At 39.7% G+C, this 27,528-nt stretch overlaps 1 protein-coding gene across 4 annotated transcripts in view; it reads left to right on the top strand.

Annotated features, from left to right (window-relative positions):
- zfhx4 (zinc finger homeobox 4) overlaps window positions 1–27,528 on the top strand; it is a 459,048-nt gene that overhangs the window by 17,411 nt on the left and 414,109 nt on the right. The window contains exon 1 of one of the 4 annotated variants that reach the window (XM_057824358.1): window positions 24,714–24,801. The exons of the other annotated variants lie outside the window; for them this stretch is intronic. The gene's annotated coding sequence lies outside the window, so the exon portion shown is untranslated. Of the gene's footprint in view, window positions 1–24,713; window positions 24,802–27,528 lie in introns of those variants that run through there. 4 annotated transcript variants of the gene reach the window in all.

The raw sequence follows: 27,528 nt of genomic DNA, 5'->3' as shown, positions 1-27,528 counted from the left end.
TCTCCTTCCATCAGCAAGGGCATTGAAGATGAGACGTGGCTGGGTCTTTCAGCATGACAATGATCCCAAACACACAGCCGGGGTAACAAAGGAGTGGCTTCGTAAGAAGCATTTCAAGGTCTTGGAGTGCCCTAGCCAGTCTCCAGATCTCAACCCCATAGAAAATCCGTGGAGGGAGTTGAAAGTCCGTGTTGCCCAACGACAGCCCCAAAACATCATTGCTCTAGAGGAGATCTGCATGGAGGGATGGGCCAAAATACCAGCAACACTGTGTGTAAAGCTTGTGAAGAGTTACAGAAAACGTTTGGCCTCCGTTATTGCCAACAAAGGGTACATAACAAAGTATTGAGATGAACTTTTGGTATTGACCAAATACCTATTTTCCACCATGATTTGCAAATAAATTCTTTAAAAATCAAACAATGTGATTTTCAGTTTTTTTTTCCCACATTCTGTCTCTCATGGTTGAGGTTTACCTATGTTGACAATTACAAGCCTCTCTTATGTTTTCAAGTGTGAGAACTTGCACAATTAGTGGTCGACTAAATACTTATTTGCTGGCCAAAAGTGTTGGCACTCCTGCAATTCTGTCAGATAATGCTCAATTTCTCCCAGAAAATGATTGCCATTACAAATTCTTTGGTAGCAATATCTTCATTTGTTTTGCTTGCAATGAAAAAACACAAAAGAGAATGAGGGGGAAAAAAAATAATAAAATCATATTTTAGACAAAACTCCAAAAATGGGCCGGACAAAAGCATTGGCACCCTTTGAAAAATCATGTGATGCTTCTCTGATTTGTGTAATTAACATTACCTGTTACTTACCTGTGGCCAGGGCTGTCAACGGGCTTAAACCTAGAAATTGCGGGACTACATATATTGAAAAAACCAACAATTCCATTCAAAAAAGAAAAGGAATAACATAGATTGTTGCTTTTGCATTACATGCAAAGCTACCATCAATAATGGTAACTTGCTCTTGAGTGTATGTAAACCTTACCTTGGACCCTCACTGTACTTGAACTATTGTTGGATTGCTTTTTTCCCCCCTTTTTAATTGTACTTCATGCACAGTAGCAAGCAGGTGCAGCCACACTTTTGACCTCCACATCATGTTTCCAGGCCACGGATTTGCAGCATGTCAGACTGATGGTCAGGAGACTGTCCTCTTGAATAACCCTTGACACACTTTGAACACACACGCTCGCACACAGCAGATAGATTGAGAGGCAGTCCACCACACAACACCCTTCCCTTCCTTGCGGACCTTTTCCACAATAACCCCTCCCCTTCCGCCGTCACCCAACGTCCTTCCCGCTCTCACCCCGCTGTACTCCCCCATCCTCCAGGGGGAAAAGACTGACTCACATTCAGCATCTCTCAGCAAAGACCAAATGAATAAAAGAAAGGAGACATCCTGTTGACAGTCAATGTCTGCGCTGCCAGGAGCCAAAATAACTGTCAGCAACTGCTGAGGACTGTCCAAAATGCCACAGAGAAACGAAAGATTGACAAATAAATTAATAAATAAGTGGAATTTTGGAACTGAGAGCAACAACAACAACAACAAAAAAGGAATCAGGCCACTGAAAAGACAAGTTACTTCCTATGACCCAATCTTATTTAATTGAGCATTGAAAATCACTTCTATTCGGTTGCATTTACCGTATTTTTCGGACTGTAAAACACACCTGAGTATTAGTTGCACCAGCCAAAAAATGTGCAATGAAGATGAATAAAATCCTATAGGCTATACCGTAATTTTCGGACTATAAGGCGAACCTGTCTGGAAGCGTCCACCTGTCAAATTTTTACTTGAAAACGGCATTTGTTTCCGGATAAGCCGCAGCTGTCCTCACTGTGACACAAAGCATGTTTATTATTCACGTTCTGTGCTAATTATTTCTTCAGTTACTGTTCCATTTGTTTCATTAATTGCTAGTCATGGTATTTGGTAACACTTTACATTGGCGACATAAGACTGTCATTAGACCATCATAATTATGACATGAAACCATAGGCGGAGTTTGACTTTTGGGGCGGGGGCGGGCACAACATGTTGATGACCCCGAAACGTAGTGTCAGCAATAAAATTAACTTACAAGAATATTTATAATCATAAGTTGACAATGAGTGTTTTTTGTTTCCCATTATTCCTGAGGGGAATTCTAAATCAGGCTGCTTCGGCAATACTTTTCGCCAAGATTGTCATCCATTTAATATGGTACGCCCGCCGGTGTCACGCTAATGTAGTTACCCCAGTCAAAAATTGTATCCCCTGGGCAGAGCCATATGGAGGTAGATTTGTGTCTTTATTATTCAACCAAAAAAATGTCGCTTCAATTAAAAAAAAAATGTGTTTGAATGCAAAAATAAATTTGAAACCCCCCCCCCCCCCCCCCCCCCCCCCCAAAAAAAATGCATGTGTACATTTCAAGTTTTTTTGATTGAAGCAATTTTTTTGATTGAACTAATGTTGATGTGTTTTTGGGCCACAGTTTGGCTAGGACATTTGTGTCTATATTATTCAATGAAAAAATAAGTTGCTTCAAAAAATATAGATTTTAAAAAAGAAAATCACTTCAATCAAAAAAAAAAAAAAAAAAGAACAATTTCAATCATAGAAAAAGTTCTTGAATGCGAAAAAATATTTGAGATTGAAAAATTTGCATTTGAACACTTAATTTTTCATTGAAAAAATTTTCTTTGATTGAAGCAATCCTTTTTGTTTTTGGGCCATATTAAAATTAGGACATTTGTGTCTAAATCACTCAAATACCCCCAAAAAGTTGCTTCAATCAAAAAAAAACAAAAAAAACATTTTAGGTCAAAGAAAACAATCATTTTTTAAAATCTTTCTTTTCAAAAAAAACTTTTTTTTTTTTTTTTTAAATTATATGCAAAGCAAATGACCATCTAAGGTGCTCGAAAAATAATTTTGACCCATTATAAAAAAAAAAAATTAAAAATTTTTGTTCATTTCATTCATTTTTGTTGCAGTTTTATTGCTTTTCAACTTTTATATATATCGGAAAGTCAATTACATGCAATGACACTTTTCGGACACCAGGGGGGCCTGGCCCCCCATAAAATCCGCTTATGCATGAAACTGTCATGAGCATTAATTAATGCTTATAACAGATGTCATTCAGTGTTATCTGGCAAATTATCTCACTTTTGAATGGATGTAAAAGATCCAAGCTGGATATAAATGGAGTTAGTGACGTAATTTCCCAGATGATTCTTAATGACATCTGTCATAAGCATTCAGTAATGCCCATGATATCGTCATGTCATAATTATGACTTTCTTATGACAGTCTTATGATGCCGCTGTCAAATAAAGTGTTACCTATTAACCCAAATAAATCATCATATAAGCCACACTGGACTATAAGCCACAGGATTTAAAATAAAGAAAAAAAAGTAGCAGCTTATAGTTTGAAAATTACGGTACAAAATTTACAAAAAGTAACTAAGTATAGTGTATTGAGTTGTATTTTGCTTTCAAATCATACAACAAGCGGTCCCTTGCATTTATGGTTGGTGAGTGGGTGAGGGGATGAGGGAACGTGATGAATGGCCCACCCATCCTCTACCTCATCCTTGACTTAGAAAAATACTGTCTTGGTGTTTTAGGTCATCTTCTGACAACTATTAACCACAGTGAAATAGATGGACTGTGACCTTATTTTCTCCATCAACCTGATTTTTTTCTCCCTGCCTATTCAACTCGTACGACTAGAAAATAGAGAAAGAAAATTAATTCCCGAGTTTTAATAAAAGGCTTGATGAACGGATGTTGTTTTACCTCTCTTCATTTTATGTCGCACTGAATATTTTCATGGACGTTGCTATTGATCTCTTGAAGCTGCGGAGGTCGAGCCGGCTAATTCCCTTTTTCATTACAGCAAAGACCCCCGAATTCTCTTCGTAGATTTGCCTCTTTCAATGACACGAATATAAGCCCGCGCTGATGGGGCCTGGGTGTAAATGTATTAGCCCCCGCGCCTGCGCCCCGAGCCCAGCCAGCCATAATTATGTTAGGAACCAATGAGACAGCTGGGAAATCAATATGCTAAGACAGATTGGGTGGAGATGTGTGGCCAGTGGAGTGGGAATAGAGAGGCCTGGCAGCTCCCTGTGGTGTGAAGGGGCTCGAGTTGAAGATTAAGCCATAGACTTAGCATTTACTGCTAGAATTCCCTGCCTGAATCTTGTTAGCGTTTAAGGAAAGATCCCTGTGAGCTGTCAGTGTTTTTTGTAGATGGAGACTTCCTAGACAGCAGTGTGGCACATCATCCTCTGAGCACGGGCGAGGGGAGAGGGGGGTCATGTTTAGGTTTAAAGGTACATTTCACCACTGCCTAATGAGCCGGGGACTCGAACCCAACAAAGCTGACAATTCAGTCATGTCAGTAGCGGAAACGGTAGTCGATATTTGTATTAACTCATTCACTCCCAGGCATTTTCACCCGAGCAAGGCCCTTCGCTCCCGCCCGTTTTATTGGATTTTGACTGATTTTGCAAGGCCCACAGAAAATTCTGTTCTATTGCTATATAAACATGGAAGCCACCAAAAGAAAGATTAGACTCTCTACTTTCAGCAGAAAAAAAAGTTCATATCTTTTTCCATTCTTTAGAAATTAGCATTAAAAAATAGCTTAGTTTGAGCAATTTTCCAATTTCTGATGAAAAAACTACATTTCAAACATAACTTTGACTTTACCACAGCTATTTTTTGCTTTAGTTACATCCCAAACATCTGAATAACGTTTTCCTTTTACAAAATAACGTAAACAACAAGACAAATAGAGCTTTTGATAGCAAAGTAACAATTTATTTACACATAACTAACTGAAAGATGACGCCGTTGTGGCCGCGACAGCCGGTTCAACTTTTCCCTCATCGCTGCCTGTCTCATAAAAGATGAATTTTTTTGAGTCTCTGCGGGCTCTGCTCGCGAGCAGCACGGGCTCAACGTCATCGTCCGATGCACTAGTGGTCCCGGTCGTTCTGCTCGGTCCTCCAGTCGTCGTCCATTCCATCGTCTTCCGCCGGAAGGGATGCCGATCGATCGGGACATCTCTATATAGAACTATTCATATTAGATGGCCACAATCATTCCCACCACACCTAACAATAACACCAACAATCTGTTAGTGTTAAAATATGATTTATTGGTCAGAGTGTTCGTAAATTGGGCTCTGGTGTACAATCAATTAAGTGTGAAGTTCGATAGGGAGCTCTAGCGTGACAAAGGCCTGGTGGAATTGGGGACTCGAGGTGGAGTTGGAGTGAGACTCTGGAAAAGGGAGAGAGCTTTGTAAATTTTGGAAGGGGTGATGAATCCGTTCCTCGCCCCAATCAGCAGCCACCGTGGCTACGTTCGCTAACAATGGGCACCATTAGGCCAGGCAGTGGAGTCACAGGCATAAGTGCACCCAATAAGTGTGCAATTTCTGCCCATGTGACCATCCTGACACAATTGCTCTAATTTTCCTCCTTTGAAATGACTGATAAAAGACTTTGGTAATTGCTGTAGAATTTCCTCTATGATCTGCGGTGGGAGGGGGGAAGAGAGGCCAAGGAGCACGTGTGTGTGTACATGTTTGTACGTGTGTATCAGTGAGAAGTGACACAGCCTCGGGGCCTGAGGATGGAGACTCGAGTGTCAGTTTGTGAAAAATCCCAAATTAATACTTGTCATTTCCTCTCTCCCACTCCGCTGTCCTCTGCTTCCGCCGAGGATCTTATTAAGTGGAGGTAATTTGTTCTGACATTGTATTGGCGACCACTAAATCAGTTGAATTTTTGCTTAAGATATCCAAAGCATGCGGCGTTGGCTAGAGGTGGCGTCACCATGGCACATTTTGAAACGGTAAACACCAGTTTGGCTTGCGTGGGTGTTGATATCTGTGTTAGCGTCATAAAATTGTCTGACATTACAGCATTTGCATCATTACACCGCTGAAGTTTATACCAAGGCGAATTAAGTAGGACACAGTAGAGAAACATTGAACTTAAATGTATGATACCAGTCAATGAACATCTGAATTAGTCATTTTCTCATAAAAAGCTATTCAATACAGGCTCAGTGTGTTTGCGTTAACTGGTGACGATACTTTGTATTTTCTTTTTTACAGTCTTCATCTCTTTTCACTATCATCCTTTTTGGACAAAAAGCCAAACACTTTTTGTTGTTGTTCTCGTGAATAAATGCGTAAATCCCTGAATTCTCAATAGATATGGACGTAAAACAGTCTCGATTCTTGGTTAAAAGCAAAAAAAAAAAAACGTGCAGTTAACATTTATTTTACGTGAATATGTCAAAGTACGACACTAGTCTGTTAGTCAATGTGGTGGCCGCCATATGTAAACAGTTTTTTTATGTTGAAGATTCTTGTGACTAAATGCTTAAATCCTTGAATTCTTCATAGATATGGACATAAAACAGTCTTGATTATTGATTAAAAGCAACAACAACAAAAAAAAGTGCATTTAGCATTTCCAGTATTTTACGTAAATATGTCGAAGTACGATGCTAGTCCTTTAGTCAATGTGGCGTCCGCCATATCTAAACAGAGCTTTTCACGTTGAAAATTCTGTCCTCAACATGACTCGAAAGCGCGGATTTTAACCTTTCTCCCAGTTTTTATTTGGCACCCACAGACCACGGAAAAATTAAAAATCCTCTTAATTCTATAATATATTTTGAAAAATTACAGAATACGAATTACGTACCTGAACGATGAGTTACTAACTCAATCGTGCACCCTCTTTATGCACACAGCACAGTGAGCAAAAAGCAAATGTCACTCCTCTATCACTTATCCAAGAATAGAATGAAAGAAAGAATGAATTCTGGATAGATATGAACATAAAACGGTCTGAATTCTTGGTTAAAAGCCAAAAACGGGCAGTTAGTATTTATTTTACGTAAATATTGTGAAATATGACGCCAATTCCATAGCGGTTAATTTCTCCGATTGATTTTGTTCACAGCGTTTCAAAATGCATGCATGGTACGAAAAATAATTACCTTGAATCCTCGAACAAGTCACTCCTGAGACAATCCTTCCTGTTTGTATGTGGTACAGATTTCGTACTTTTTCAACCTAAATCCGGCGTTAGATTGCTGCTTGTGTTTGAGAATAACTGCTCTTGGTGCTGTGTGTGGGCAGGCCCCCTACGCGAAGGCGTGGCACAGTGTCTGGGGTAAGTGAGCCGTCAATATATTAAGGAAGTTTGAAGTAACGCTACTCTCACTTGAGTAAAATTTTTGGCTATTGTACCCACCTCTGGCCACGGCACAGTGGTTGAAAACACTGTTTCAGAGGATGTTTCACTCACAATGACATATTAGTAGGGCTGTCAAACGATTAAAATTTTTAATCGAGTTAATCACAGCTTAAAAATTAATCGTAATTGCAATTCAAACCATCCCTAAAATACGCATATTTTTCTGTAAATTATTGTTGGAATGGAAAGATAAGACACAAGACGGATATATACATTCAACATACTGTACGTAAGCACTGTATTTGTTTATTATAACAATAAATCCACAAGATGGCATTAACATTATTAACATTCTTTCTGTTAAAGGGATCCACGGATAAAAAGACTTGTAGTTCTTAAAAGATAACTGTTAGTACAAGTTATAGTAATTTTATATTAAAAATCCTCTTAATTCTTTTTAATAAAATTTGTAAAATTTTCAATCAAAAAAAAAAAAAACAACTAGTACCTGGCCGTTGTTGACGTTGCCGAGCGGTGACGTCATAGCCATTCTTCCACAGTGTCTTTAACTATGTAAGATAGTGACTGAAATACACCACAAGGTGTCAATGATGAGTTTTAAATTAGAAATCAAGCCAATGAGTGTTGTGTCCCTCGACGGACGCCGTGGCTCCCTGTTTTTTTTTTTTTTAGACTGATGACCACTGATAGTTGGTATGTTGTGACTAAATATGGCCATCCAGTGTATTTGTTGAGCTAAACAAAATGTTTGAATAGAGTTTGACCAAAGTCTGAGGAAGTTTTATTTGTATTTTGCATAGCTATTTTGATTGGGAATGCCAGTTTTTCTTTTTGTGAACATTTTTTTTTTTGAGAGATAGGAATATTATTTTTCTGCGTTTTCACGAAATAATACTTATGTTTGCTGTGAAGGAGTTGCCGAAGCATATGCCACTAAACTGCGCGGTCCAATGAACGCCTGTGTCCACTGCCTTTCTCTGCCTCTTAGCTCTTAATGCGCAAAAAATGCGTCATTGTAATCTGTTTGAGGCAATGCATGAACGGGTCATTCCCTGCATGCGTTAAAGTGCGTACGACACGAGAAAAAAAGTCTTAAATAAGATTATTATCTGAATTAGAATCATACTTTGAGACGATTTGACTATATACAACAATTTAGCAAAGCGTAGATGACGAGAAATTAGTCTTTTAATCTGCTGGTTAGCCACGCCTACCATTATAGGGCTCTAGCGTTCCCAACAGGTGGATGATATCAGCGGAGTCACAATTTCATCAAAATTTAGTATGCAGCCCATTAATGGGGAATTATTCACAGCGAGGAAAACATGACGAAGAGAGACGCAAAATGTCATTGTTTCAGTCGCTCTACTCCAATATTTTTACAGGATATTCTTTTTACCTAAGTATTTTCCCCAATAGCTAAATAAATGGCTTGAGACGGACCAGATAGCCAGTTGAGGGGGAATAATTCAGAACGAGGAAAACGTGACGAAGAGAGCCGCAAAATGCCATTGTTTAAGTCTCTCTACCCCAATATTTTTACAGGATATTATTTTTTATCCAAGTATTTTTCCCCAATTGCTAAATGAATGGCATGGTCATGACAAATAAGTCTTGTGCTAAATGGAATATGAAATAATAAAAATCCATTTATTCAAGACAACATGGCAAAATTACTCCGTAATGGTCAAAACTCTCGACTTCACCTTTACTGTCGCACCTCCCGAACGATATTTTTTGCCACCTAAATCGGGCTGATGTCATTTCCCTTCCCCGGCTTCGGAGAATGTAAACAAAACAAGAGGCGTTACAGCTAGCCCACATGCTAACCCAAACCGAGTGATGTTTCAAAGTCTTCGAAGCGGAAAATCACACATAACTAGCCCGGGTCATTTCACATGACGACTGGGTTGTCGATCGTCTTCGTCGATCGGCAAACCACCCCGTGGAGAGCAATTTACAGCTAGTTCCTAGTTACTACGGACAGGGGAGCTCGCCGGGGAAGCAGCTGGACAATGACCGCTGTCAATCAATGACAATGATTTGCCAATCCATGATCAAACGTAAGTAGTGCTTTATTTAAAGAAAGTTTGTTCTGTTTACTTTGTAATCGCTGTATTCGCGGCTATTTTTAACTCAAAGTTGCAATTTCTGATCTGTCGGAAAATTTGACAGAACACCAGGCACTTGAATTAAGAGAGGAATAAGCCGAGTATACTAGTAGTGCTCTCCCGGTGGGGGGATGTGCGACAAGCCGCCGGTCGTCGGCCGAGGGGACAAGGAGTATGTCACAAAATGCAAGCCACCTACATATTAAAATGATCCCAGTATTTAATATACTAATATAATAACATAATACAAAACACGATGTTTACTCACTTCCTCTTAAGTCCCATGGTCGCACAGTAGTAGGGCTTGTTTTGGCCAATATCCACCGGTGAATGGGAACCTTATGAAACCCCAAAAAGGCGCACACGCCTCTCCCTCCTACAGCAAGATTTTTCTGCAGCCATTTGGCTGGTGTGATGCGAAAAATAAACTTATTAATCCGCAAAATCATCTGAATCCTTAGTCCTTACAGTACGGCTCTATAGTAAAGAGGACTCCTTCCTCCGTACACGTCACAGCGCCCTCCTCCTCAATGCAAGACCAAAGCCGGAAGTCACGCATTTTCATGGCGTGGAATTCAAAAAACTGAATAAATATAGCGATCGCTTCCACACACATCCAAGCGGTCCATTTCATTCAGGAGCATAAAATACGGCGTGTATTATGAAATAAACATGCTTTTTCGTGTCACAGGCACTTTAAATGCGTCAAATATTTTAACGTGTTTATATTTAAAAATTAATTACCGCCCGTTAACGCGATAAATTTGACAGCACTAAGTATTAGCTTTGTGACTACAACCCAATATTACCATTCAGAAGCTCTCTAACCAGTTTCTTCGTACACACAACCATTGAATATGTGTGTCTGTGTTTGGTATGCGCACTTGCTGTTGTGTGTTGCCTAACTCTGATAGCTTGGCTCTAACCAGTGTCACTCTTCACTACGAACTTGTCCTTTGCAATCAAGCTTCTTTGATCTGATCCCCCTCTTGCTGTGTATACGTGTAGGTGTGTGTGCGTGTTCGTCTATATGTGTGTTTGTGTTTCCCAACCATCTTATTGGAACACAATGTATTCCGAGCTGTGTCCTCACTTGATTGGAGTTCAGTTACAGCGCTAGATAGAGTGCAAGAAGACAGGCGAAGGCAGAAGGGGGGGAAATGGACGAGAGAGTAGCACTTTACTGACTTCGCTAACTAACCTGTTTCAATCAGCTTCTTTAAAACGGCATCTGTGTGTGTGTGTGCATACGTGTCTGCGTGTACGCACGTGATACACTGTGACAGAGTCTTGAGGTACTGATTCCAATCGAGGTATCTACCAGTGCCTGGGTAATGCCGGCTAATGGCTTAATCAATACTTATTATGGCTCTATTGGTTCACTAAAGTGAGAACAGAACCGAGCTCCACACAGCGCCTCAATGAGAAAAAAAAAAACGAAGGTCTTCTGCTGATTCAGACGGACAGCCTAACCTCTCTCCTGGGGTTTCTTTATTCAGAATCCAATTTTCCCAATGTGACTGATGCGGATTGGATCTCGTGGAATACGCTAACTTTTTTAGCCCCCCCTTCCAATAAAGAGCTAATGGTCTTGTTCCTGATTTTCCAACTTTTGGCTCTCCATCTGAACCGCTTGTACGCAATTAGCGCTAGCAAGGCAGTGGGCGAACAAGGAGCTCAAGTGATGGGGAGAATGTGTGTGAGTGAAAGAGTAAATGAGGGAGCATGAGGCTGCTAGAGAAGCGCTGATTAGTCAGAGAAGTCGGAAAAATAAGACCACTCGGTCACGACGTGTTCCTATAACACCTTTGTAAAGAGGTAAATTAAATCGAACGGTACAATTTAACATATGTTGAAATAAAGCTACGATACCATTTACGTGACTAAAAAATCAAAATCAAGAGCCGTATAGAGTCAGGACACTCTTTGATGTCACCGCAGGGGGTCACGTGGTTCCTGTAGGGTGTGGGCAGTTCCAAGCACAAGCAGCGCTGTCGTGGTTTTCAATGGAACTGACAGCGGTAATTGCGACATTTATGGGAAAATGGATAAAATCCCGTATTTAAGTACTAGTTCGATTATGTCATTGCATTATAACTAGGGTTGTTCCGATCATGTTTTTTTGCTCCCGATCCGATCCCGATCGTTTTAGTTGAGTATCTGCCGATCCCGATATTTCCCGATCTGACTGCTTTTTTTTGCTCCCGATTCAATTCCATTCATTCCCGATAATTTTTCCCGATCATATACATTTTGGCAATGCATTAAGAAAATAATGAATAAAACGCGGACGAATATATACATTCAACATACAGTACATAAGTACTGTCTTTGTTTATTATGACAATAAATCCTCAAGATAGCATTTACATTATTAACATTCTTTCTGTGAGAGGGATGCACGGATAGAAAGACTTGTAATTCTTAAAGGATAAATGTGACTTTGTATATTGTGACTAAATATTGCCATCTAGTGTATTTGTTGAGCTTTTAGTAAATGATACTGTAGCCATTTAACTGTTCTGCCCAAATGCATGATGGGAAGTGCAACCATGACTGTGCGTAGTGGCACCAATTGATATATCTTCTCTGCGTTGGGAAATAACATAGGGTGTTAAGAAAAAGATCAACTATTACCTTGCTTCCCCACATTACTGCCCACGATATTTCTAATTGTTGAGATAAGGATTGTAAGGCTTTAGCCAATTAAAAAAAGGCTTCAAAGACTGCCAAAATTCACTCTACTCATTTTACGCTGCCTTTTAGCTCTATATATAGGTAAAACGATGCCATTATAGATTGAACGCGACAATGCGTGAGTAGGTCGTGCAGCGCATGCGTTAATTGCGTTAAATATTTTAACGTGATTAATTAAAAAAAAAAAAAATTACCGCCGTTAACGCGATAAATTTGATAGCCCTACTTTAAGCCAAAACTAAAGACTCTGGATGAGTAGTGTAAGACATTTTGTCTGTAACGTTAAATACAAATAGAAAACAATTTAATTAAAAAAAATATATGTATTAAAAAAGGGCATGTCCAATATTTTTTTGCCGATTCCAATACTTTCAAAATGACGTGATCGGCATCCTGATCGATTATCTTTAATTATAACATATATTTAAATGCTAGTTTTACATTTGGAGTGGTAAGGCGACAAATGAAAACTATGTAAACTGTTACGCCGAAGGGAACTTTCCCATTTGGAGTGAGTTTCATGTTTGTTTTAGCATTTGCACAGTAAATCGACTTTTACATTGAAATGCAAGATGATTTAGGTTTTTCTTTTTTTCCACAACAAGAATACTGTTTTTCCAGACAATGTTTAGATTTCCTTGATTCACCTACCTGTGGTAATGTATTAAATATAACACCGTGTATAACATACAGTGGGGCAAATAAGTATTTAGTCAACCACTAATTGTGCAAGTTCTCCCACTTGAAAATATTAGAGAGGCCTCTAATTGTCAACATGGGTAAACCTCAACCATGAGAGACAGAATGTGGAAAAAAAAAACAGAAAATCACATTGTTTGATTTTTAAAGAATTTATTTGCAAATCATGATGGAAAATAAGTATTTGGTCAATACCAAAAGTTCATCTCAATACTTTGTTATGTACCCTTTGTTGGCAAATGTTTTCTGTAACTCTTCACAAGCTTTTCACACACTGTTGCTGGTATTTTGGCCCATTCCTCCATGCAGATCTCCTCTAGAGCAGTGATGTTTTGGGGCTGTCGTTGGGCAATACAAACTTTCAACTCCCTCCACAGATTTTCTATGGGGTTGAGATCTGGAGACTGGCTAGGCCACTCAAGGACCTTGAAATGCTTCTTACGAACCCACTCCTTTGTTGCCCTGGCTGTGTGTTTGGGATCATTGTCATGCTGAAAGTCCCACCCACGTCTCATCTTCAATGCCCTTGCAGATGGAAGGAGATTTTCACTCAAAATATCTCGATACATGTCCCCATCAGTGTTGTTAATCTTACTGAAAAAAAGTAATTAATTATAGTTACAAATTACTTCTCCCAAAAAGTAATTGCTTTAGTAACTCAATTACCTGAATGTAAGAGTAATTAGTTACTTGGCAAAGTAATTGGTGATAATTACTTTTTTTTTTTTTCCTCAAAAAAAACAAAAATAAAAAACATTGGCCATCCTATGTGAAGTTTTTTGTGAAGGTTTTTGGTACAATTGGCCCGAGCCCAATTCTTTACCCTAATTTACTCTTTACCCTGGATCAACTGTTAAAAGTTGTTAGAATTGCTCCCATTATTGCATTAGTTCCCTTCTCTCTACTTTCGACATATGAAAGTTTTAAAAATGTTTCATCATTTAAAGATAGATTCAAGTCAAGATTTTGCCGATTTAGAAGTATTTTATATAAAAAGTTACTTAGGTTCGCTAGGAAGGTTCTCTACAACAGAGCAGTCCTAAAAAGTGTACTGCTTCAAGATGGCGGCTGTCTACTAACGCATTTAGTGCCATGTCTGTCATTTTGCATCTAGTTATATCTATATACAGTACATGTGGTATCTACCATGTCTACCATATCTACCATAACATGCGGGCGTAGTTTGTAGGCTATCGGCTACAACATGTATTTTTGGAGCTACCTAGCATCGTGTCTGCTCGGCGTCACAACTTTCTTGCCTCTCCCCACTCCTGCTCTGCTCTGTCGTCTCGGTGAGTCCGTCTCCCTCAGACTTTTCGACCAATATAGTAACGCATAGTAACGCATGCCTTTCCGTCCTCAGTAACGGTAACGGCGTTGCCAAGATGAGAAAAGTAATTAATTAGATTACCCACTACTGAAAAAAATAACGCCGTTAGTAACGCCGTTATATTGTAACGCCGTTATTTACAACACTGGTCCCCATTCATTCTTTCCTTTACACAGATCAGTCGTCCTGGTCCCTTTGCAGAAAAACAGCCCCAAAGCATGATGTTTCCAACCCCATGCTTCACGGTGGGTATGGTGCAATTCAATATTCTTTTTCCTCCAAACAAGAGAACCTGTGTTTCTACCAAAAAGTTCTATTTTGGTTTCATCTGACCATAACACATTCTCCCAGTCCTCTTCTGGATCATCCAAATGCTCTCTAGCGAACCGCAGACGAGCCTGGATGTGTACTTTCTTCAGCAGGGGGACATGTCTGGCAGTGCAGCATTTGAGTCCCTGGCGGCGCATTGTGTTACTGATAGTAGCCTTTGTTACTGTGGTCCCATCTCTCGGTAGGTCATTCACTAGGTACCCCCGTGTGGTTCTGGGATTTTTGCTCCCCGTTCTTGTTATCATTTTGAGGCCACGGGGTGAGGAGGGAGTTGAAAGTCCGTGTTGCCCAACGACAGCCCTAAAACATCACTGCTCTAGAGGAGATCTGCATGGAGGAATGGGCCAAAATACCAGCAACAGTGTGTGAAAAGCTTGTGAAGAGTTACAGAAAACGTTTGGCCTCCGTTATTGCCAACAAAGGGTACATAACAAAGGATTGAGATGAACTTTTGGTATAGACCAAATACTTATTTTCCACCATGATTTGCAAATAAATTCTTTAAAAATCAAACAATGTGATTTTCTGGGTTTTTTTTCTACATTCTGCCTCTCATGGTTGAGGTGTAACCATGTTGACAATTACAGGCCTCTCGTATATTTTCAAGTGGGAGAACTTTTAATTAGTCAATTAGTGGTTGACTAAAAACTTATTTGCCCCACTGTATGTTGAAATAAAGCTACCAAACCATTCACGTGACTAAAAAAATCAAGTCTTTGATTCTTTTTGTGGTGGTAGTAATGCCACTCTACTTGATGGTAATGAAGGCGAACGCCTGTGCTGTTTGCATTTGTGCTCCAACCTTGTAATTTAACTAATTCCGCAGAAATAGATCTATTAAAACTGTCAAATGCAAGTGTTGTCTCATGTAGCATTCATTAGGAAGTCTAATAAACATCCATTTGCAAGGGAAAATGAGTCAAATTGAAAACACACTCCAACGCATCACTAAATTTAATATATATGCCTCTGCAGCTGTCATTAATTCTGGGCGCAACATGTTTAATGATGTTGATTTACCATATTAATATGCTGGTTTAATAACAGAATCTAAATTGGAAAATGAGAACCGTGATACTTCATTATCAAACTCATAAAGAGAAGTAAGTGCACATTCTAATTTTATGCAAAGTAATAATTAGACATCTCCTGTACAGTAAACAACATCACAAGCTTGCGTATTCATCTTATGAGGCCGTTTGAATAGCAATGAGGAGCGCAATAAAGAGATTACGACAGATATGTTTTGACGGTTAGAATGTAGCATTGACATTTCAACAAGATGAAGTTCGTAGATTATGGACATTTGCTCTTGCATGCAGGTTAATCAATGTGCATGTAAAATTGTCAAACTATAGCCATCACTATCAGTTGACGGGACATGGGGATCGGGGCCAATAAGTAGTGGGCCTATTTTCAAAAACATAAAATTGGAATATTTTCAAAACCAAAGCCGCTAGCAACCTAAAACCAAAACAGGCACCTCCCTTAGGCATATGTGAGTCTCCATTAGCAGCGACATAAAAAAAATTCAGTCCTTCCCTAATAAAATCCCAATTAATTATCTTTTATACAAGTATAACAAAACTTAAAATGGCTATAAAATTCTAAAATTTTACGCTAGATGCACAAAATTCAGAATAAAATGCAGAGATAATCACCTATATTTTCAGGATCAATAGCAATATTTAACATGAGTTTTTGGCCAAAATAGCAACTTTTTTTTTTTTAGTTTTCAACAACTAACAAATCACTTAATTTTCACATCAGAAACGTAATACTTGAGGAAAACCTGCGGAGTCATCTTAATTTTGCTCAACAAAAGCAAAAATTGCATTTTTCTATATACAATCACAACTTATTTAGGTTGAATTCCGATGTTACTGTTGCCTGGGCGTCATTTTTTGATTGGGATTGAAATGTTACATAAAATAAAGTATTTGAGATTTTTTTTTTTTTTTGTATGGACAAAGAATTGTCTAAATTACTACTTTTTTTTTTGCCAAAAAACCGGCAGTCGGCCGAAAATTACCTGATCATTTGAATGTAAAGTTACGCTACCGTGTATAGATCCAATGCGGCGGCCGTCACAAAAAGCTTTTTAAGTTAAAAATTCTTGTAAAAAAATGCATACATCCTGGAATTTCTATGGATATGAACATAGAACAGTCTAGATTCTTGGTTAAAAGCAGAAAAAAAACCAAAAAAAAAAAAACAGGCAGTTATTCATTTTACGTAAATATTTCAAGTAAAAATTACGCTATTGTGTAATCCAACGTGCTGACCCTGAAAGACCTGTTAGTCCACCTATTAAAAGTCCACCTCCATTATTATCCTGAATCAGATGCACTTGTTTGAGGTTGCCATCCCTCCCACTTCAAACAGATTGGATTTTTACTAGTGATAAACTCATTCCAATTAGCAGCAGAAGGATAAAAATGGTCTTGTTCGTTGTTTTGTAGAATATCGTACAAGGATTTTCTGTTTTGGTCTTAAATTATATTTTTAAGGTCTTAAAAATGTATTTAAAAGCATTAAATTGAACTTTTTGAAGGGTGCAAGTGATATCATTAACTTTTAAAAAGCATGTTATTTGTGTATATCTCCTACTGTATTTTAACAAATCGTCCATATGCAACCACAATTCTCAATCTCTGCATCTTTTTTGAGAGCTCTACTTACCACTTCTCCGACAGCTTGCTCTTTGCCAGCTGTCATCAGTGGACCAAAGTGCGATAAAATGAAAGCTAACCGCGGTGTACGCAGGCAGCTCCAAATAGGATCAGGTGCTAGCGTGCATAATGCTCTGCATGTGTGTCGTGTAAAATGTTGTGAATAGACTGATTGCACAAATCCAATAAAAAAAAGTAGCACACTGATCTTTCAAGCTCTTGTTTCAATTCACAGCAACTGTGCATGGGGAGGGTCCAATGCGGTAAATGGGGGGCATTGATTGACAGATTAATCATGCTGGTGCTATGTGTGCATGTGTGCTTGTTTGGTAGATTCCGCTGGAGGAGTGCGTGTGCGTGCTTCTTTATGTGTGTGTGTCCCCTCTGACCTTGACGGCTCCATAGTAGGGTGGAAGCCATTTTTGAGACACAGCTGGCAGGTTGTGGCAACTCGAACTTACTAACACTTAACACTGTCTGCTCTGCAATTATCCACTGTGAGAGGGTAATATTGTAATTGGAAGCCTAGCTCAGTGGACCTATCGCAAAACCATGCCCCCAAATCCCAAAAGTCGGGCATCTAGACGTAGAGTTGAATAGGAATCCTATGTGGTCGTGACTTAAAACACCTTTTTTTCTAACTTTAAAATAGCAAAAACCCAATGATTTAGTTCTCTGCATGGGGTACCTGTAATACCATCACCAGGTACACTCAAAGATTGGAGGAGTGCTCTGTCGTCGACCACATAAACTTAATGTCAAGACAGTCACCCAAGGACACTTGTGCTTGTTCAAAGGTAAGTTAATGATCGATGTTTAAAAAAATAAAAAAATAAAAAAAAAAATGACAGAATGTAGCAAAACATAAGACTTAAGTTGATAATATTTGACAGCCTACTTCTTTACTAGCCTGTTACTACACAAATAGAATAAAATATAGCTAATCTAAGCTATCCAGACCCCAGCACTGAAAGTCCAAGATAAACACCGCAAACTTTCTATTTCAAAAGAAAGATGTACTTACGTTTGGTCACAGACACACACGAAGGAAAGTTCTCCTCATGCACACACCTAGCATTTTTCTGTGGTCAACTAATCGTATTCATATTGCCCATGTATATTTATGATGTAAGTTGTTTATTTAGCATCTCTGGATAAAATTGAGAATCCAACTGAATGTAAAAGATTGCTTATTCATCGCCACAAAAATTTCGGGAGAAAAATTTGGCAGAACACATGACATAACATTACTAAGGAGCCAACATTATAGCTAGGTAGATATTTTGCCTTTGTTGTTTCTTGGTTTTAAGTTGTGAGTGGTAGCTTTTCGCTTCGATTATAATAATGGTCTCCTCTCTGTAAATACTACGGACACACCGCTCCATTACCTCAACACTCTCTGTCTGCTTCTAGACTAAATTCATTTAAAAACAGACAAACAAAAAACATTTATTAAAAAAATAAATAAAATAAACACTTCTATTGCCAGATGTAGTAGTGCAAATTCAGAAATTTGAACTCCCGCCATCACCCATAAATCGTTCGTTCACTCAATCACTGTCACTGAGAGAATTTGACAGAGCCTTGGGTTGACAGAGTTTTCCAAGGGGGCGGGGCTTTGCGATAGATCCATCGATCGACATAACACCTCAATATTTTAAATGCATATGTGTAACCGATCTGCATGGAGCCACGCCGCACGACGCGATCCGTCCCCCCCGTCCAGGTCAGGCAAGCGCGCTAACTAGTAAGCCGAAAGCCCAGGCTAGTAGCTTCAGCCGCCAGCGCACCCTCTTGAAGGCATCGGGAGAGAGGTTTCTTTGCACCACACACAATGGACCCGCGTGCACCCGTAACACTCACCCCCTGAAACCTTCACTGCCGAGCCGGGTCACAGCACCAGTGTAACCGGACTGCACAGAACCAGGCCGCATGACGCGATCTGTCCCGCTCGACCAGGTCCGGGCTCGTACTCACGCCGCATGACGCGTACAGCACAGCAGGCGAGCACGATAACCACCATGACAAAAGCCCAAGCTAGCAGCCTTAGCTGCCAGCGCACCATCTTGAAGGCATCAGGAGGGTGGTTTCTTTGTACCACACATTTTTTTGGGGGGGTTTTTTGCAGGTAAATGAAATACAGTGCCAGCAACAAGCTAATCTACAAGCCACTGCCAGTAAGCATCCTTCTTTATTTATCTAGCAGACAGAGAACTCCCTTTTACACTTTGCTGTACGGTAGCCAGACAGACTATTCCCACCTCAGTGCTCCCGAGGGCCTGACCCTGAACTTAGTCACCTCTGACAGCTCCTCAATATCATCTGGACCCTTCCCCCCAAACCCCTGATCCGAGAACAGATATTTTCTTATCCTTCTAATAGTTAAGGTTAGGGAGTTGGTCCAGGGTAATCTGACCCTGAATCTGTGGTGGGAGACAAGTTCTTCCTTAGGCGTCTTGAGCAGCTCAACAAACAGAGGAGGAGTGGAGAGGCGAGCCAGGGGGCAGTATGGGTCTAGCAACCCAGCCCATAGCAAGGTTATTTGTGTGTATTTGTGTGTGCATCTTTCCGTACAATTACTTCAATGCCCATACTTTCGGGACAGCTAAATATGTACCTGCAAAGTCCTGATAGTTTGCCATGTGAGAGATATACAATTAATGATGTTATTTTTTTGCATGTTTATTTCCCTGTCGATGCATGCGTGCATCCCTGCGCGTCTGACTTGCAAAGGCGAGGGAAATGTCATGTTCACTTTGTGTTTGGCTAACCCTGTGGTCTCAGCCCCTAATAGAAGGGTCTATGGGGTGTAGACAGATGCCAATATTCATTGGCAGTTGAATCAAGCTACTTAGATAGCATCTGTAAACAGGACTCAGAGGGCCTTGAATTAAACGGGGGAGCTGCAAAGAGCCCAGCTCACTGCAGAGATTACAAGAGTTCAATACAGGTTAATGGGCTTTTATTTTTTTCCTCCCACAATGAATCACTTGTATATTGGCAGGGGTCAGTTGGAAACCTCGCATTTTCTATATTTCATCTGTGATGTGTTATTTCTGGCTCTAGCTCACCAGAATTGTTTACATTAATTAAGGACAGTATATTCATCAGGACACCGGGAAGAGACTTTTTGAATCGAAGGAAAAGAAAACATGTTTATTTAATTCTTTTAATCTTCCTGTCTGATATACATAAACTGATTTTTTTTTTCATATTGTTTAAATTATTTATGCTGAATACAGGTTGACCGATATGGGATTTTCAAATGCCGATACCGATATCTAAAAAGAAATTTAGGCTGATTGCCGATATGCAAAGCCAATTTTTTAAATCGTTATTTGAGGCCGATATACTTTTTTCTTTTTTTTTTAAAGCACGTAGTTTATAATGGCAATTTTTAAAAAATTGTTTAAACAGCTTCAAATTTACCATGATGACCTGAGACTTAAAGCAATAATTTAGTCCAGTGCTAGTAAACAAACGAACGTAGCACTTATTTTTCTAATTATACACACCCAGCAAGAACAATACATTCTTGTCAAATAATTAAACCAACAATGACATCGAGACGAGATGTAAACAAGTCAGAGTTTAAGAGGATGCTCGCCACGCTAAAGCTAATGCTAACGCTACAAGTTACATTCAAAGTGAAATAATCACTCAGTAAACACCTTAAAAGGCAAAAGCAGCATTGCATATTCTCTCATGCAAGATTAAAAAAAAAAAACCCCAACAACCTATATTTATAAAACAGGCAAGCCTGACGCTTCCTGTTGTAGTCTGCCTTCAAACTGCTGCGGGGTCCTCCCAGGGTCCTACCATCAGTCAGCGGCGGCCACCGTTGCCCACACAGATGCCTGATCAAAACCTTTTTTTTATTAGTTTTTTTTTTTTTTTTTGTGTGTGAATTTTGTTTGTTAATCGTACGATGGCCCATGTTTCAGAAAAGACCATTTATCACAGACCAATATATCAGTCGACCTCTAATACTGAATATATTGCATAGCAGGGTTTCCCCTAACAAAAAAAGATTGTGGCGCACCGCCACACCAAAATAAAAGCGATCACGCCTCGCAAATGAGATGTTTTTTGTTTTCTTTTTTTAAGGCTGTTTCAAACTAGTGGCAGCCTAGTGTGAAGGGTTCAGAAGGGCCACCTATTCATTGTGTCTTGTAATGTCCGTAACTAAGCGCGGCCCCCTTAGGAGACGATCGGATTGGGGAGCTGTGACGTAAGGGGACGAGAGTAGGAAGAATGGGAGACCGGGTGAAATAGCAAGAGATAGTGGTCGCATTTCGTGGCAGCCCGCTTTTTTTTGTTATTGTTTTTCTTTATTATTGTTACCACGATTTAGTGGGTAAGCCAATACCGACTCCTCTCCTTCACCCCCCCATCCGGGGCATTACAGCATTTTGGATCGGTCTTTTCGGCAAAAGTGAGCGTTGGACGCCCGTCTTGGACGGATTGGCAAATTTGAATGAATTTGCACTGAAAGGCGGGGCCCAAAATGGAGCCTTACTCTATTTTCAGAGCGCCGCCGTGCTAACGTCAACAAAGCATCGAATAGCAGAGGGGCAGGCGTACTTATATCTGTGCTATCAGGCTGTTTCGGCAGACAGATATATGCAATCAGAGGTGACGACGCCTTGACAAATGCGCTTTTTTTTAAGGTTCACTAGCTCCGGGACACTCGAAAAATGACTCTCATAACCCTCCTTACTAAGCTAAATGGTACCTCGATGTGCAATTGTGTGGAAACGTAGTTCACGAACACCAAAAGAACGATAAAGTTTTTATGGGTCCCTATTTTTTAGTTTCGTGCAAATTTGTTTTCTTAAGTTCGTGTGAATTGGGAGGGTTAGGTGCATGTGATTGGTCGACAGTTAGGAACCACTAAAAGTAAGCATTAAAAAAAACTATTCACCTTCTCACCGAAACTAGTAAAACTCTTTACACGGCTATTAGAATTTCACTTTACTCCTTGAAATAGGTCTGTTAACAGAAGGAGTATTTTTGTTGTGGTAATGTAGTACGTATTAGGGCCAAAAAAAAGGAAAAAGAAGGACTACGAGATGTAAGTCGTACTATTGCTACGAAAAAAAATAAGTCATATTTTTACCTAGGGTAATGTCGCTGTGATCAGCTACGCGTTTTACGTACATGTACCGTAGCTGAGAGCTACGACATTAGCCTGGCTTATGAAATATTTCAAATAGGTAATTGTTATGGTTCTTCTTCGGAAAAAAAATGTAAAAAAAAAAAATTTCAGCTTCAAAAAATCCTTGGGGAAACCCTGCATAGTGTTTCAAGTTTATGAATTCCTACAATACATATTGACAATAACGGTTGTTCAACAGGACATGCATTGTACATACGCATCACATACAAATGATGACATTTACATATCCAAAAATAAAATAGTGAGAAATCAATGCATGTTTTCCTCTCGGCGTTGTTCTAAATTATGACCTAAATTGTGAAGGTAATGCTACATTTGATAATATGACACGTTAATGGAGCCAATCTGTATTTTCCACCTTCGCGTTTCCCCAAGTCATCTTCCTCTCTTTCGCCACTATGGCACTCTGCTCACCAACACTGATTCATAATCTATAGTCGTGCCTGGGAGACCAGCAGCTATTGATTTAACGCCTACAGTAATCCAGCGCTGTATCCGCTGCTTGTTAGAGACGCTGAGCCTTGCAGAGCTAGCCAGAGAGGGACTTTTAAGGTTGATGGAGAGGAGGAATTTTTGGGACCGGAGAGGAGAATTTGGGAACTGACGCTTTAAATTAAGAGTCACACTTACCAGACTGTTTCTCAAAGTAAATCAACTCAAGAAAGATGAAATGAGCACCCAAAAAAAGATTTAAACAATTTCACTGTATGGGGAATAATACAAAGGGAATTACTGTAATTTCCACACTATCGAGCACACCTATATATTAATCGTGCAGTCCAAATTTCACAAAATTCAAGAAAGAAATCCATATATACACCACACCTTAACATCAGTCGCCTGTGTCCATGTCTTAATATGGGAACCCTGTTTACAGTACACAGAAACATTTCATGGATGGAAAATATATTTCTTAACCAAATTAACATCAACATGCCAAGTCCCACTCTATGTTCTCTGCGGCAGTCAAAAACATTAAAACACCTATCTTGGGAAAAAAAAAAATCTCTACATATTTAAGGTTTAAAAAACAAGATTCACTTTACCTTGACTTTCATGCTCTATACAAGTCCTCTTAAAAATTCCCACGCTAAATGATTTAACTAACTCAGGTAGGGCTGTCCCAAACGACTAATTTCCTCCCGATTAGTCAGCCGACTATTTTTACGATTAGTCGACTAATCTAATATATATATATATCGGATGGCTCTTTATGGATACTTTTATTGACCAAAGCAAAAACATGGGGGATGCAGCAACTGAACCCCACGCAACCCGCGCACTTTCCCAACTCACCGATTTTGCTCCCTCTCTCTCGCTCGCCCACTTTCTTCCTCTTTGCTCAATCTGACAAAGCGGGTTACATTGAAATAAAAGCGGCCTCCTTGGGGGTGCCAGTAACAACCGCTTGCATCGCGAGCGCTTGCCATTCTAAACTGCATGTAAATTTTTTTTTTAAACCCGTCATTACCCGTCGACGGTATGTTTTGCCCGTCGACACATTTGCGTCATCGATGACGTCGACAACGTCGACTAGTAGGGACAGCTCTAAACTCAGGACTAACGGCTGACAGTGCTAGCTCTAGCATAGTAGCTTTGTTTTAAATCACGGTGACTATCCACCCTCTTTAAAACTGTCAAAACACCAACGGCTAGCTTTACCTGTTCTTCTGTAATGGCATCAGGCATTGATGGGACCTTAGTCGGCAAAAACACCTTTGACTGCTGGTTGAAAACAGCAAATCGGCCCTAGCATTGCATCCTCTCGTCATAACAAACTTCGCTTCATTATATAAGTCTCAGGTTTCAAAAGGAGAGAAAACAGCAGTGGCTAATAGTCCGAAAATGACTCTATTAAAGTGCCTATGACAGCAAAAAGCATGTTTATTTCTATTTCACGCGGTATTTTATGCTCCTGAATGAAATGGACTTCTTGGATGTGTGGAAGCGATCGATTTATTTATTCAATATTTTGAATCCCGCGCCGTGAAAAGGAGTGACTTGCCGGATTGAGGAAGAATACGAATGTGACGTCAGCCGGGTCACCATCTCACTCTACAGAAATTGCTATAGAGCATAGGTGTCAAACCAGTTCCACAAAGGGCCAAGTGGGTGCTGGAATTTGTTCCAACCGATACTGCGCAAACAGTTTAACCAATGACTTTTCTGTTGAAACAAGCAGCACATGACAAAGTTTAACTTATTACCCATGTAAGAGATCAGATTGGTCAAGAGGTGTCCTCTTCGTTGGTTGGAAAGAAAACCTGCACCCACTCAGCCCTTTATGGAGTCAGTTTGACATCAGTGCTATAGAGCATGCACATGGACTGCGGATTCGGCTGATTTTGTGGATTAATTTGTTTATTTTTCACATCACGCTAGCCCAATGTGCTACAGGCTTTTGTTGCTGCACCAGGGAGAGGCGTGTGAGCCTTTTTGGGTTTCAAAAAGTTCCTGTTCACCGCGGAGAATGGCCAAAACAAGTCCGACAACTGTGATACCACTGGACCGACGAGGAAGTGAGTAAACTACGTGTTTTGTATTATGTCAAATGCTGGGATCATGGCACACGTTTTAGTAAGGAGGTGGCTTGCCTTTTGTGGATAATAATGCTCCTTGTCCACCAAGAAAGCCACTCGGTCGACGATCGGTGGCTCGTCACATACCATGGTCACTTCCACCCCCTCGGTTCTCCTCGTGTGGCCGCCAATAGACCACAATCTTGGGCTCGGGCAGCCCTCCCGCTCTGACGTCGGCCGGTTTGTCCACCGAGAATGCACTATTTTTGGCGTTCATTCCCCTCTCTGCCTGCCCGCCAGAGCCGCAGCAGAACGGTGTGCTGTAACTTGCTCGCCGCCGGGGCTGGCTGATCGGTGAAGACAATCAACCCCACTGCCGTGCGTGACATGAGACGGGGTAGTTTTGTGTGAGTTTTCGTTTTCGAAAGGTGAGAACAAGACTTGGAAAAGCTGTTCATTTAGGGTTAGCTAGCTGTCACGCCTTCTGTTTTGTTTACACTCTTTCTACTCCGAAGCCAGGGCAGGGAAATAAAAAAAGCCGGACTAACTTCGGTGGCATAAAATACCGTTCGGGAGAGGAAGAAGTCGGCAGTTTGACCATTATGCAGTACTGAATACATGCATTTTTAATATTTCATATTCTATTTAGCACAAGACTGTTATTTGTCACGACAATACCATTTATTTAGCAATTGGGGAAAAATACTTAGATAAAAAGAATATCCTGTAAAAATATTAGGGATGTTGAAATGATCTTGAGAATTTGCTGCTCTTTGTCACAGTTTCCTCGTTCTAAATCTTCCCCCTCAATGGGCTGACTTTTAATTCAGATGAAATCGTGACCCTGTCGACGTCATCATCCAGCTGGGGACGCAAGAGTGCTATAATGTCAGGCGGGGCCAAACGGCAGATTTAAAGGCTAATTTCTCAACCTCTGCGCTTTGCCAAATTGTTGTATATGGTCGAAACGTCTCAAAACATGATTCTAATTCATATAATAATGCTATTTAAGATTTTTTTATGCTGTCATGGGCACTTTAATCTACAATCACGCAATCTTAAAACTTTTAAAAAGAAGAAACGTATATTTTTAAATCTCTGCCATATGTGACTTCTACACTCTTTTACACAGTATATTCAGTAGAGATGTCCGATCACGTCATTTCCAAAGTATCGGAATCGGCAAAAAAAATATCGGCCATGCCTTTTTTTACTATACATATATATATATATATATATATATATATATATATATATATTTTTAATTAAATCGTTTTCTAATTGTATTTAACGTTACAGACATAATGTTATACTCATCCAGAGTCTTTAATTTAGGCTTAAGGTAGGGTTATCAAATTTATCCCAATAACGGCGGTATTTAATTAAAAAAAAAAATGTATCACGTTAAAATATTTACCGCAATTAATGCATGCGCTGCACGACCCACTCACGCATTGTCATGCTCAACCTGTAATGGCGCCGTTTTACCTATATAGAGAGATAAAAGGCAGCGTAAAATGAATAGAGTGAATTTTGGCAGCCTTTGGAGCCGTTTTTTAATTGGCTAAAGCCTTACAATCCCTCTCCCTACGATTAGAAATATCATGGGGTGCAATGTGTGGAAGCAAGGTAGCAAATGATCTTTTTCTTAACACCTTATGTTATTTCCCAACGCAGAGATCAATATATCAATTGGTGCACTACGCACAGTCATGGTCCCACTTCCCATCATGCATTTGGGCATGGCTGCAGTATCATTTACTGAAAGCTCAACAAATACACTAGATGGCAATATTTAGTCACAATATACAAAGTCACAAGTCTTTCTATCCGTGGATCCCTCTCACAGAAAGAATGTTAATAATGTAAATGTCATCTTGAGGATTTATTGTCATAATAAACAAATACAGTTCTTATGTACTGTATGTTGAATGTATATATTCGTCCGAGTTTTATTCATTTTTTTCTTAATGCATTGCCCAAATGTATATGATCGGGAAAAATTATCGGAAATGATTGGAACTGAATCAGGAGCAAAAAAAAAACAATCGGATCAGGAAATATCGGGATCGGCAGATACTCAAACTAAAACGATGGGGATCGGATCAGGAGCAAAAAAACATGATCGGAACAACTCTAATATTCAGCATATTGTGAGTTGAACTAACTGTTCTGTGTACAGTAATAAAATTATATTAGTATAATACGAGGCTTACACAGCTTGCAAGTTTTTTTATCCACACTATTAGAATGGCAAATCTAAATGAAGAATGAAACTTAAATGGCTTTCTACCTCTCTATAGACCCAATAATGATCTTGTTGAGTGCACACCTCATACAATAGCAGAATCTTGCGTGTGCTTTCCAGTCAGTAAGTAGGCCTTGGACATACTGTGTAATCACACCTAGCACAAGAATAATAGACATTGCCGCTTTCACTTCATTAAACAACCAGGTAAGTGGATATGTAATTTCAATCTTATAACCAAATCTGCATCATTTGTAGGCCGATCCATCATGTTAATGGTGACGTTCTCTGCACACTATACTGTATTCTTGTGTGACAAGCCTATATTGTACAATTACATAGATTGTCTTTTCCAAAGTTTGGATGCAAAGCATACGCTCATCTTGATAAAAATGATCTTTGGAACCTAACGAAGAGCAAACTTGATGTAAAATTGTAAAAAGTAAATTACCAAGAAAATGTGTCCCTTAGTCTCTTAA

Source organism: Corythoichthys intestinalis, chromosome 20, assembly GCF_030265065.1.
Source record: "Corythoichthys intestinalis isolate RoL2023-P3 chromosome 20, ASM3026506v1, whole genome shotgun sequence".
NCBI lineage: Eukaryota > Metazoa > Chordata > Actinopteri > Syngnathiformes > Syngnathidae > Corythoichthys > Corythoichthys intestinalis.
Note: the sequence above shows the minus strand (reverse complement) of the source record. Positions and strands in the feature narration are given on the sequence as shown.